General features: G+C 42.0%; 1 protein-coding gene across 1 annotated transcript in view; it reads left to right on the top strand.

Moving 5' to 3' along the window:
- The window catches only part of Slc14a2 (solute carrier family 14 member 2), a 438,498-nt gene that overhangs the window by 243,876 nt on the left and 180,293 nt on the right, over positions 1-14,329 (top strand). Inside the window, exon 3 of the mRNA XM_021214198.1 lies at positions 8,615-8,677. The gene's annotated coding sequence lies outside the window, so the exon portion shown is untranslated. The remainder of the gene's footprint in view (positions 1-8,614; positions 8,678-14,329) is intronic.

Genomic DNA, 14,329 nt, shown 5'->3' with positions numbered 1-14,329 from the left:
GAGGAGGAGGAAGGAAGGAAGGAAGGAAGGAAGGAAGGAAGGAAGGAAGGAAGGAAGGAAGGAAGGAAGGAAGGAAGGAAGGAAGAGGGAAAGAAATTAAAGGTTCAGTGGGCAAAGACTGAGTAGAAAATATGGCCCAGTTCCCTACACAGCACTGTAAGTGAATGAAGGTCTGAATTCACTGATTCTTCCACTTAGCGAATATTTATCACATGACCATTGAGTCCCTGAACTCAGCTAGACAGATGCATACATCAGTGCACAAAGTAGGCAGGGACCCTTCTCTTGCAGGACTCTGACTCATATAAGGACATACATGTTATACCTCACTTAGTGAGGATGGGACAGAGTCCACATGGGTGGGATTTTCAGGGTTCATAGCAGGCAGGGATCAGCCTGGGTGGTATCCATAGTGCATCCATGTAGATGCCTATCCTTAAGCTGTTAGGAAATAATGCAAGGGTAACTGGGATTTGGGGTGGAAAAAAAGTCACAGCCAAGAAGAGATTCTGTTAGGCAGGCCTGTCTTGATTGCCATTAGCAAAGCAAACTGATTTAAGCACTAAAAGGTGATTTATAGGCTCTGTGGGCAAGCTCCTTAAAGCTAAGGGGTAAACGCCAGTAACTAGAGATGGAGGGTTTGATACTATCCATCCCCCAGATGTGGCCAGTGTTAAGAATTTGGTTTCAGCCCCTATGGCCTCATACCCTGACATCTGGCTTCCTTTGTCCAGTTCCATTTGAAGCTATGAAAGTCACATGCTCCGCTGTTAGACCATTGCAGTAACCAAAGAGGTAAGTTCAGTGCTAGACGAGATTACCTGTTACCTGGTCCCTTTCAGTTAGTGGGACTTAAATAGTAGAAGTCCACTACTGAGACTAAGACAGTTAAAAAGTCATTTCATCTGAAGGCCTATTGTATTGAGGGCTTCTTCCAAAATATAGAATATAAAGTTGCTATTATTGAGAGTAGGGCAGCAATGTTACTTAAATCTCACCCACCCCTGCACATAAATCACAAAGTGATACTGTTGAACAACAGGAGGCCTTCTATGAAGACCTCCTCCCAGGGGGAGAAGAAAGTAGTTCTTCGGAAGTGTGAGGGGTAGGATCTCTTATCACAAAACCAGGTGCCAGTGAGTCCCTGGACTTACTAGAACTGTGTCACTAGAGCCCCTGCTTGCCTTTGAAAACATCACGACAGGGAGGGCTGTCACCCCCCCTTCCCACCACCAACCTCCACCTCCCACTCGCAGCAGGATGGGGGGGCTATGGAGGAGCAGTGCCTTCAGTTGAAGGCTCTTCATTAGCTGAGAAGGGCAGCCCTGCAGGAAGGCAGCACTGAGGAACAAGAACAATTTGAAAGGATGCAGGAGGCATTAAGCCAGAATGGTTCTCCAGGGGGTGGCAGGGCTAAGTGGAAATGCAGGCAAAAGGAACCAACGGGGGGGAACAAGTGGGGCCATCATGCAGCAAAGAAAACGAATGCTTACCATCAGGGAAGAAGGCAATCTCTTTGCCAGGAAGGAGAAATCAAAACAAAATAAAGAGAAATTTGAGAAAGAAAAAAAAAAAACAATGCTTTAAAAACATGTATTCATGTTTCAGAGAGAAGTTCTGGAAACTCAGAGACGGGGCACAGTTTGCTCTGATACAAAGAGTATTAGACCAGAAGAAAAGCTGGACAAGGGGTATCTGACCTTGTATGTGTCAGGGTCATGCTGTGTAGTCTTGGACTGTGGACTGAATTTCCCCACTTGTAAAGCGACTTGAGAATCCCCACATTGCACGTGGCACGGTATCATGTAAGAACCTGCCGAGATGATCGAAGCGAAGAGACTTGAAAATATTAGGCAACAAGTACGTCTTTAATTAGGGAAGGTGAATAATTAGAAAATGACAGTTAGAAATTGGGTCACTCTAACGGAGAAAGAAGGGGGCAGGGATGAGGGCTGTCTAAGGCTTCACACTCAGGTGACATGGTACTCTATTCAATGACAAGGACCAAGGTGATCTTCTCTGTGTATTTAAAAAGTATGCATAGTTGCTAAGAAGCTACTATATTCTCAGTCCCTGGCAAGACCAAGGAAGATGCAGAAAAATCATGAGATTAAAAACCTGAGAGCCTCCTGTTTGTCTAGTAAAACAAAGCATGTACAAAATAGTACAACTCCCACCATGAGCAGGAAAAGAAATGCAGGTCGAGGGATCCATAATATCAGCAGAGCTTGGTATAGGTCCTGAGCGCAGATGAACTTTCTCCTGTCTTATGTCTAGAAGTGGATGGGGAAGCGGGAGGAGGAGAGGATGCTCATTAAGGTAGAGGTCAGAAAAACCATAGAGACAGCATGTGTGCATGGCGGGCTTGGGTGGATGATCAGTGTGGGTGAAATATTATAAGACAGAAATAACGATCATTTTTAGAAATATCCAGGCTGCAGAAATCCTTAATATTAAATGAAGGAATTGATTGCAAAGAAAAAGAAAGCCTTTGGGGGGACCCTGAAATAAAGGGGCTGGCCGGGCCAACAGGTACATAGATGGAGGAGGGATGGCCTCTTGAGTAAGCAGGATGGATAAGACCATAGGAAAGTATAGGAAGAAGAATCAGGCAGCTGCAGAGGAGATAAAGAATAATGGGGTTTATAGATAAGTGTATAGATAGTAAGCTAAATTTTTTTAGTTCTAATTCTGCCATGGATTTTTTCTTTATTGGGGTAGTGGGTACATGCATACATTTAGTAAGAAACTTGACATCTTCCACTTGGTATGTCAATTCTAATGTATCTATATCCATTGAATAGTATAGTCCTTGAGTCAGGTTAATTCTGGTATATGATATTTGTATTTATTTCCAATGTTTTCTACAATAAAGTAGAAGGAGAACGGAGGGTGAGAAAAGGAGACAAAGGGGGCGAAAGTGTTTGTTATGCAGCCCTGACAACCTATGCCCCATCCCTGGAATCCATATGAAGGTAGAAAGGAAAGGCCTGCTCCACGGAGCTGCCTCTGACCTCGCACATGCACTGTGGAATCCAAGCCTTCACATACGTCGCATACACACAGACTGAGGGTTTTCTTTATTTATTATTTATTTTAAGAAAGAATAATGGACTGCTGGCAGGCCGTGGTCCCTACTTGCCTGCAGGGACTCAGTTGGCACCATCCTAAACAACTATAGTCCCAAAGCTGTGGATACTGTTTGTGTCCCGTGCCTGACGTGGTTAGAGACAGAGGAGGCTTCTGAGAGATGGAGCCTCAAAGGTTACATTTACCTACCACCAAAGGGAATAAAAAAAAAAAAAAAAAAAAAAATTCAGAGAAAGAAAACATCGTATGCAAAGCAGAGCCCCTGGTCTGAAGGGTGTCTCTAAGGTCATCAGACAAAGAAAGGGCTGGAAAGCAGGACCGGCCCAGATGATGTAGATACACAGACTTCCACTGTGGGTGCTTGGACCGAGAGAATGACGAGGAGAAAAAAGGCTGTCAGATTTCTTATAGCTGTTTGTACTAACACAGGGACTTGAAAACTAGAGATAGTCGTCTAGCAGAGTTCAAAAATATTTTTTTAAGATTTATTTATGTTATGTATGTGACTACACTGTTGCTGTCTTCAGACACACCAGAAGAGGGCATGGGATGCCATTACAGATGGTTGTGAACCACCATGTGGTTGCTGGGATTTTGAACTCAGGACCTTGCAGTCAATGCTCTTAACCACTGAGCCATCTCTCAAGCCTCCCCAAAACATCTTTTAGTTTCTTTCAGACTTCTAGTATTCGCACATCTGTTCTTTGTGTCTGTGTGCACTGCCCCTCAGCATAATAAACTTTGCTGTTATATTTTTTGGTGCACAAACATTCATAATACTGAGAGAAGTGTCACTATAGGTCACATCCTGAACTTAGCCATGTCTCCTGTCTACCTTCTCGCTCCTCACACCTGAAATTTGTTAGCGTTTAAAAAAAGTGTTGTAGTTCATCAATATCTTCATGGTTTCCTCATGGAAACCACCCTTTCTACAGCTCCCTGCCTCAATTCAGCACTGAATTCATTAAGATCTCCCTCAAGTCTTTCCTCAGTTTCTCCATATTCTACCCGTGGCTAAAGTTTTGCCTCTAATGTTCTCAAAACAAGGTTCAGGCAGGAGTGCCTTCCTGCATCTGGGTGTTTGGGCTGCACTTGAACAACAGTTTGAACATATATAATCTTTGCCCTTGTCTAATTCTCAATGATGAGGTTTTACATGCTTCATATGACTGTGTGGAGTTGTGATGAGGTATAACAGCAGTAACAGCAGACTTTCCACCCATGCCCAAGTTCCCTGAAATAACGACGCTGAGACTTCTTATATATGAATAAATGCCTAGGCCAATAGCTTGGACCTGTTCCCAAACTAGCCAGCAACTTAACATCCTGTGTATTTTTGTTCTATGAATGTCAGTTGCCTGGTCCTCAGTTTCATGTGACTGTCTTCCTCTGTGTCTGGGGAGAATCTCTCTTCCTGTGCCTGTTTCTATCCTAGAATTCCCCTCTCTGTGCCTTAACGTCCACTTCCCTATTTCCCGCCTAAGGTAATAGGCCAACAGCAGTTTTATTGACAGGTGAAGCTTCCACAGAGGTTCTCACTACATGCCGGATCATACTGCCCATGAGGAGAGAAGAGTTTAGCCTGGTTTGCTTTATTTCATGTTGAATTTGGTCATCTGTGTGGCAGACACCTTTGCCTTTGCCTTGGGGGCCCTGTGTATCTCTACCTCTTAACAAGGCCAAGGACTGCTCTTGCAGACTGCCCCATCACATTAGATCAACTGTTCCCCCCAAAGACTTTTTTTTTCCCCTCTTTCACAAACTCTGGGCTCTGCCCACTTTGTTTGAGGTCTTTGGCAGCTCTTCCAGCACCTACCGGCTATAGTTGCAAATGCGTTGCTTTTGGCAGACCTTCCTCCGTAAAGGTGGGTTCTGCATTTCTGGTTCGCATTCTCCTTGGTGTTTTGAAGTGAGTTCAAAGGAAGTGGACAGGGCTAGCTGAACACAGCTCTATTGAAAGTAGATGTTCCTTCTACACATCTGTGCGTCCTCTAACTGTCCACCCCTGCACCTCCAGCACCTAAGGCTGTACTAGGGTGATGGCCTAGAAATAGTTGTTAAACAAAATGAAGACATACAAAAGCAAACAAACACTTATCAGATGTAAGAGCAGAGACACGCCTGTATTGAAGGACTTTCTTTGAAAGACTTTAACAAAGAATGCTCCTGGTTCTTCATGGAATGGGTAAAACCTCCAAGGATCTTCTCATAGCTCAGACATCTCCAGCCTACTTTATCTATCTTTGTTGGATCTTCTTAGCATCCTGCTCTCCCTGGGCTAAATAATTGTATCTGATACCCAGGAACCTCTAGGATCAGTGAATTCAATGGAACACTTTATGTGCTGGGTTTTGTGAAACCCTAATCTAATCTCTAGCCTCGGTTTTTATGCATATGTTTTTAATTTGTTTCCACTTGGCTTGCTTCTGAAATTGGCAAGGCTCCTTTCCTCTGTAGTGTACATTTTTAGAAAATTAAAGACAAAAAACAGTCCCTTTGTACCCCAATTTCAGTAAATAATGGTGATAACATTCACATCACACTCAGCAGTGCCCCAAAAGCCCACAGGTGGCCAGAACTGGGTCCAGATGCTGGCGTTAAACAAGGCTTATGCAAGAAAGGGGAGAGTACAAAATATGAGAACTTATTTTATTCCTTGTGAACTCTTTGGGGTTTTAGATTCAGAGGTGGGAGAGTCGAGAGGAGCCTCTCCTAGAAAGGACGATCTTTAGTCAATACTGCTACCAGAGTCCAGAATTCCCTCTGGTTTTCTTTTTCAAAAAGAAAGAGCCTTTGACTGGAGGAATCCGTGCCATCTCAATTCCCGGGCTGACTTCTCTCATGGCTTCCACTAAAGGGAAATAATAGAGGCCTAAAAGATAGATTTTGGCTTCTGGCTTCCCTTAGGTCCTGCTCAGAATATTCCAACATCGGATCCCACACTGCACTGGTCCTTTTAGAAATCACCCACGGATGATTTCCATTCTTTTTTCCTTCGTCTTGAATCATTCAGAATCCCTCAAATCATTTCTACTAATGCACTGATCATCACCGAGTTGACTGCAAGTGACTCCCACACCTTCACTTGCCTGCCTTTAAGGAGTGTCCACACCTACCTGGGCATCCACACTAAGATGCACAGCATGTCAGAAGAGAAAGGGTCAAGGAGATGCATGACTTGTCTGTCTGCAGACACATGGTGATTGACTCTCTTCATCTCTGCCCATTGCTGGAGTCCAGTCTCCTTTTTCTTAGATGTATATTATCCTCATATTTCATACCACCAAACAGCTTTCTCTTACATACCTGAAAATCTGTGCCTACCTACACCCAACCTCTACCCTAGGAACTTATCTGGATATTTCTCAGTCACCCTGATTTATTGGGAACAATCCCAACTAATGTCCTAGAAATGAGTTTTTTCTTTTTCTTTTTTTTTTTTAATGACAAATTGTGTGATGTATTGAAAAGCTAATGCTTGGAATTTAAAATGCATCGCAAATAAGAATGGCTCTAATTAGAAACAATGTCCTTATTTTCTTCCCTCCTTTGTTGAAAATACTAGCTCACCATAAAAATGAGGCAGGCAAAGACCCCAAGTCCCCACACCGCCTGCAGCAAGGAAAGGGAAGAAGGGTTGTCAGATGAGTGCAATTGCTAACCCGGTGGCTGGCTAGGCTCACAGGTGTTTTATGGAGCTTGAAGGAAGAATCTATTCCAGAGAATAGGAGGAAGAGGCAGGCCTCCAAGCTCAGAAGCAATGGTTTCAGAATAATGCATTCCCTGGGCCAAGGAAAATGACACTTACAACGTCTGGACATTCTGTGTGTCTCCCTCGCCTCCTTTTCTGTGGCTATAATGTGCCAGTGATCTCCCTCTGTTATTTCATTTATGGCAAGGACTTTGGGTCTTGCATCTGGTTATAATGGTGATCTATGTATGCCATCTACAGTGGTCATGGCTAATGATCCTATTTTATTTCTTAATTAAGAATTTGAAAGTATCACAAATTACTGCAATTAACACACATTTTCTTCCTCATTTATTTACTTATTCAGATCCTAAAATTGCACCCTGAGCTTCAACCAACTGCAGGGGTTTGGAATCTGTTAAAATATATAGCATTCATTAAAATATGCATTTGTCCCCAACAATGAGTCACTGCAGTTCAGAAATGGTGGTGTTATCTATGTATAAGAAATGCTTCCGAAAGAATAGTCATTGAATTCATTCCATCCAACTTGGTACCATAAAATCTGAATTTATTGACAACGTCTTAGGTAATTTAAATAGGCTGAATATTTTCAAAATAGCCTGACTTAGTATTTGCTTCCCATTCAGTGTTGTTGCCTCCCTTTCAAAGGTCCTGGAAACTGTGAGCATCACCCCACTGTCAGAACATCAGTGTTCACCAAGATGAGTGGCTTTAGGCTGGCTGAACTCATCAGACTCGTTTCAAAACAATGCTAATTTGAATACTGCTTAACATCAAAATAACTAGTGATTTTCAAGAATCGAACTTAGTTTTTTTCATTCTCAGTTTTGTTTTGTTTTGTTTTAAATTTAGGTTTCTAACTGATTTATATAGATGCAGTCTAAAGGGGATGGTTGAAAATAACCTCAAATTGTATTTTGAGCTATGCTACAATGCTATTCATTGCAGCCTTATTTATAATGGGAAAAGAAGTAAAAGAGCCAAATGTGGGACAACAAAATGTGGGGCGAACAGTAGTATAGCTGACATATTAGACATCTACTAAATACTGTGTGCACTATACTATGCCTGGCTGCAATATCCTAAAAATAAAAAAAAAAAAAATAGCTTAAAACAAAAGTACTAGTTAGAAGTTACAAAAGTACTAGTTATGTGCTCTGACACGAATCTCACACAAATTTGCAGTGCAGATGTTTTCTGGAACCATAGTTACCTCGTTGCTGGACTAGGAAAGGATGTGCTTTGAAGTTTAGTACAGAAGTTTTTGGCAGGATTCTTCCATTCGTTGACTGTGGATCAGGGGTCTCCCTCAGTTGCTTGCTATGTGAGCACTTCTGTAGGACAGTTCATAAAATGGCCCCATTATGACAAGTGAGCCAGAAAGCAAGAGAGGGTGAGCCGCACAAGAGACAGAGTCAGTTTCTGCCACTTCTTCTCAGTCTTGACATTTTTGCCTGTCCTGTCTGCTTTGACTTTAACAAGACTCTTCTGGACAGTAGCCACGGAAAGCCATCTGAGATGCTGTCTGCCAGCTGAGGTCTGTTTGTTACTAAAAGTTATCTATAAAGGCAATTCAACTAGAAAAAAATTACTGTAAAGCCATATGTACAGTATGACCCCTGTTTTCAAACTATAGGCAGTATATCCATGTATATATGCATTAAAAAATCTAAATGTTCCATGAGCATTTTATGTATAGATCCTGTGATCTCTTTAAATATGATTATCATTCATAACTTTCAAAGGTATCATTAAATAAAGAAAGCAATTTAGATATCCCAATGTTTCTAACCTCTAGTATCTTTTCAGGGCTATTTCTTACCACTTGAAAAGTCATCTGAATAGAACAGGACCACCAAGACCAAGGAAACTGTGAGTATGAGCTAGACTTTTTTTTTCTGAGATTATGGCATCTAAAACAGCTATTGTAAATCACAATAGGACAACGAAAAGTTAAAATGTTTCCAATCGCCGAGATCACTGGGGCTCCTTGGGCACTGAAGCAGACCTGAAAGAAGTGAGACCCGTGAGAAGGCTTCCCCTTGAACCCGTGTCTTTTCCACTCGACTTTCTCTCTTACAGATAAGAGCTAGCATAATCATATCGCCATCTCTGCAAAACCCTACAGGGAGAGTTTCTATTTATATGTCAAAAATAAATGAGAGCATCTGGCACTACAGAACAAATTGAAAGCTTGAAAAAAATGAGAGGGACAGTGAGGCAGAGGATTGAGCCACTAACAATCTCCATCAGCTTCTGTGACTCATGTACAAGTAGGATCTGAGTCAGGAGATTCCTGGCTTAGATTTGAGAGCCACTAACAATCTCCATCAGCTTCCGTGTCTCATATATGAACAGGACCTGACTAGGGAGACTCCCAGCTCGGGTTTAGAAAGGCATCTATGTCACTGTTAATGTTGTCTTAAGGTCACTGTTGAAAATTACTGTATTGCCATGCACAGATGTATTGACTGATTGATAACCACAGCAGCCACTCTATACCAACACAGAGATAAAAGGTAGGCACTTAGGACAGACAAGCAGGTACTGATGGGAAAAGAAGGTAGTAGTCAGCAAGATGGCAGGATCTTAGGCCTGATACCAAATTCTAGTGGATCTCTTTCCATGGGGAGTCACAGGACAATAGATGTTATAACGGATAACAATCAAGATACCAATGTCATACAGTAGATAAGAATGCTGCTCTAAGAAATTAGATCACAACAATAATTTTGAATAACCTGTATGTATAAACTGAGAGATATGTTTCTCTTTCATTATTTTTGGTGCTGGCGAATCTCTTCCCAACCTGTCACCAGCAGTCTTTAAGGGACATGGACAGTTTGGATGCATTGAATGACTTCATTGTACCTTTATGTTTTGATTTGACCCAAAGAAGTGCCAAAGAGTCTCTGAATTCTCATATGTCTTAGAAACTGCAAGTCTGAAATGAAATAAATAACTTGAAAGGTTGACGGATTTAGGGGCAGTTTTGTTAGAGGGCAATAATAATTAGAGTGGGTCGTTACACTTTGTGGTTTTTAGAAATCTGTAACCAAAGAAAATCTTTTGATTTTAATTTTTAGTAACAAATATATCTATAACAGATTAAAATTTACCTATTTCAGTATTTTAAGAAGATGGAAGGAAGGAAGGAAGGAAGGAAGGAAGGAAGGAAGGAAGGAAGGAAGGAAGGAAGAAAGGAAGCAAGGGAGGGAGGGAGGGAGGGAGGGAGGGAGGAAGAAAAAAAGGATTTCAAAATCACACCCTGGCAGATTAGCATAGAGAATGATCACCACTATCACTGTGCTATTGCCATTATTATTTTATGGTTAACACAGACCAGTTAAAGAAGTGGTGACAATAGTGCTTACCACTACTAGGAAGCTATAAGAGCCAAATGAAGGTCCATGTCACCCCCTTATAGTGCTCTGCTTTGCTTGACAAAATTCAGGCTAGGAACATATTTTATGATACTATAAATGAATACTAAGGGCTGCCACAGTGGGTCTGTGGGTAGTCTCTTGTAAAAGCCAAATGACCTGAGACTGATATGCCCAAATCCATGATGGAAAGAAAGAACTGACTCCTAAATGTCCCCTTAACCTCTGTCTTCTGACCTCCATACATGTACCATGGAATGTCCTTAAACACACACACACACACACACACACACACACACACACACATTCATCATCATCACCTTAAGTAATGACTGACTTCATTTTCTCTCTACAGTCAGGACTTGATATGTTCAGTCTTGATATCTATAGCTTTTAATGACTTAGTCTCAGAATTAAATTTTTTTAATTTAATTTTAAGTCCATTAATAAAAAATAAGAAGACAAAAGCCATTAGTCACCACACTTGAGATCAATGTTGACATTTAAGGAGCTTTACAGCATGTGATACAAGGTTTGTTTGTTTAGGTTTTTTTTTTCATTTTATAAATGAGAAAATGAAAGTGCAGGCATGACCAAAGTCATAAAAAAAATAAAACAAACAAACAAAACAAAAAACAGGTGTTAAGAAGAATTTTGAGGGCTGGAGAGTTAGCCCAGAGGTTAAGAGCACTGACTACTCTTCCAGAGGTTCTGAGTTCAATTCCCAGCAACCACATGGTGCTCACACTCATCTGTTAATGAGATCTGATGCCCTTTCCTAGCCTGCAGACATACCCAGGAAGAACATTGTACTCATAATAAATAAATAAATCTTAAAAAAAAAAAGATTCGTGAAGGACTACATTGGTTTTCTGTTATTAATCTAAGAAGTTACCACAGACTCAGAGACTTCAAGCAACCTTATGGTGCTGTACTGTAGTTCAGAGGTCTGATACAGTTCTCACTGGCTAAAAACAAGACACTTTCAAGACTGGGCTCCATTTTATATACTCTGAGGACAATCCATTTACGTTCCCTTTTCAGTTTTTAAGAGCTGCCTGTGCTCCTTGGCTTTTGACCTCGTTCTCCATCTCTGAATTAGATAATGTTCCATTTTTCTTGACCATTCTATAATCATATTTCCAACTACAACTGGAAGCAATCTTCTGCTTTTAAGGCCTCATGTGACTGAACTAGATCTAAGGTTTTAATCATTTTGGCTCTTAAGACATGATATGCACAGGTTGATGGGGATACAGACATGCACATCTTTGAGTGGAGGCAGGCACTAATTTATCTATTTCAGGGAGAAGACAAAAAGCATGGTAAGTCAATAGTGTATTGGCTAAAAAAAAAAAAAAAAAGGGCATATTTGTAGACTCCTGTTGCAAGCTGGGGTCCTCTGGAATCAGTCTCTGAGATGGAAGCTTTTATGTTAAAGATAAGCTCTCATAACCAGCTTTGCAGGAGATGGGAATGTAAGGTGGCAAGAATGTTCCTAAGAAAGGGGGTGGGCTTCAGATGTGTCACAAAGCCTCCACTCATCACATAGCAATCTCTGAAGTGAGATTGTCAAGAGTGGCTGGATCTTTAAGCTCTTTTGCCCCTGATTGCTCTGACCATATCAAGCAGTCACAAGATGTGATCGGTCCTGTTTAAGATAGGGTATAGCAATCCGTTCTCTTCTGAGAATAACTTATGAGGGCTAGGGCAATGTGTCCCTTATCCAAGCAGAAGGAGCCAAGCTGTACCCATAAAACCCATTCCTAAGCTTCACGTTCTCATGTGAAAAGAAAAAAAGAGTTGACTGTGGTCTGTTTGGAATAAGACAGTTGGAGAGAAAACACAGAGTGGTCCTAGCAGAAAAGCTTAGAAATCAGTAGGGAAAGAACCCCGCATTTCATCTATTTTTTTTAAGGTTAGACAAGACAGGATTTGGAAGGAGAGTAGAATTTTACTAATACTGCAGGAAAAGTCAAGCAAGAGTGGGCAAGGACAACACAGGAATAGAAGAAGATCAATGGTGTTGGCTCTTTTATTAAAAACACAGATGATGAATTATTGGACTGAGATCCAAAGCTAAGTCAGAAAGCCAGGGCTCTGTCTAAACTACAACTGAGAAGTGGCTATTGGCACAGGCAGGGTAGGCAGTCGTGATGGGAACATAGGGACCCAACAACTTCTCAATTGAGTTGAAAGCAAGGTCAGCCAGGAAAGGGGGTGGAGCGCTGATGAGAAATTCTGTTTCAATAGAACTAACGGCAAGAACTTAATTACCAAGGAAAGGACATTCTGTATTATTAATAGATTAAGGAGCAGGCTATGGTGTTGTATCATCTGGCCCAGGAATGTCATTTGGCCCAAGTCCAAGGCCGATCCTGGCACAGGAGTGAGAGATGCAAGGGTCAGAAAGATGTAGGGCAGAACCATATGCTCACTCCAGGGGAGGTACTCTCACATTATCTCAGGGCTGACCTCGGGGCACATTTTGACTGAATCGAGTCCACACACAGCAAGGAGAGACAAAGACTGATTTGTTTCCACCCGTGCACCCACAGGGTTCTCACTCCCTCAGGTCAGTGCTGAGTATCTGCATATGGGTAGTTCTGCTTGTCTTTCCAGACAAACTTCATGGACCACTCACCCACCTCTACTTTTCCACACACCCAGACCTCAAAGTCAGGAAATGATACTAACCAAAGAGACTCCCAGAGGCCAGAGAGATGGCTCAGAGAATAAAGGGGCTTGCCACTCAAGCCTGATGACCTATGTTCCGAATCCACACAAAGCCAGATGCACGTCTGTAATCCCAGTGGCCCAGTGGACAGGAGAGCCACCTGGAAGTTCACAGACCAGCTAGCAACAGAGACCTTGACTTAAAAGAGAGTAGAAAGTGAGACCATCTCAAACTACATAAACACACATACACACACACACACACACACACACACACACACACACACACACACACCACATATACACCATATACATAACAAAACAGAAAAAGAAAGAAAATAATGAACTTCCACCCAGGTTCTACAACTATCTGTGTGCCTGGCTTAGGAGTCAGGAACAGGAGGATACTTAGTTCAAGGTCAGCCTGATCTACATAGTGAAATCCTATCTTAATGACAACTATCATCGTCATCATCATTCATTCATTCATTCAAAGAGAGAGTTCCTATATCTTCTAAAACAGTATGTAGATATTACACTGGGCCAACAATGCTTGCTAAGAAAATGAATTAGTTTCTACTACATGCTTTAATCCAAGTGACACAGGCAACACAGGGCAATTCACACATGCAAATATCTGTAAAACCACTCATGGTACCTGTGATTCCTATAGATCCTCCCATCTTACCAAGTACCTCTATTTACATTTTCTTTTGAATTTCCTGGCATTGATGGATGGGATAGGTGTCATGTCTTTTGTTCAGGTGAAGAAATTAAGACTCTCAGAGTATGAGGGCCTGATGCCCCAAAGTGAGAGTCTGACCCAGCACCAAGATCCTGTGCATGTAAGCTGCCTCTAGCCTGTTAATGAGTTAAAGCCCACAGAGAGAAGAGCCTTGCATAGCAGGGCTGCAAGTTTGGGAGAAAGGAGCTGTAGGAAGAGTAGCAAAGACTGAGGAGGAGATGGTCTGAGCTGTAGGAAGAGTGGAGAAGACTGAGGAGGAGATGGTCTGAGCTGTAGGAAGAGTAGAGAAGACTGAGGAGGAGATGGTCTGAGCTGTGTGTGTCGAGCTGAGGTTAGGGTGGTTTGCCCTTTCTAGCTTTGACTTTCACAAGAGCACTCTCACACCTGTTGTCTCACTTGATCAGCTCAGCAACCATGCCAGGCAGCTATAGGTCAGTTAAGAAAATAAAGCCCCAAGATGTCATATGGTTCAGCCAAGACTAGATAGGTATTTGATAACCGCCAGGGCTGGGATCTAGACTTTGTGGGAGGTTGCCATTGGAATGGACGGACAGTAGAGAATTCTGCAGACTGGCAGGGAGTAGCAGTTTACTAAAAGAGGAAGCAGCACAGATATACAAGTTAAAAGCGTCAATAGCAGTCAAAGATGTCTTGACATGAGGAGTAGTAGGGGGCTGCAACCCTGTAGGTGCATCAACAATATGAACTAACCAGTACCCC

This window comes from Mus pahari, chromosome 15 (genome assembly GCF_900095145.1).
Source record: "Mus pahari chromosome 15, PAHARI_EIJ_v1.1, whole genome shotgun sequence".
NCBI lineage: Eukaryota > Metazoa > Chordata > Mammalia > Rodentia > Muridae > Mus > Mus pahari.
The sequence above is the reverse complement of the archived record's forward strand: the minus strand, read 5'-3'. Positions and strand labels throughout refer to the sequence as shown.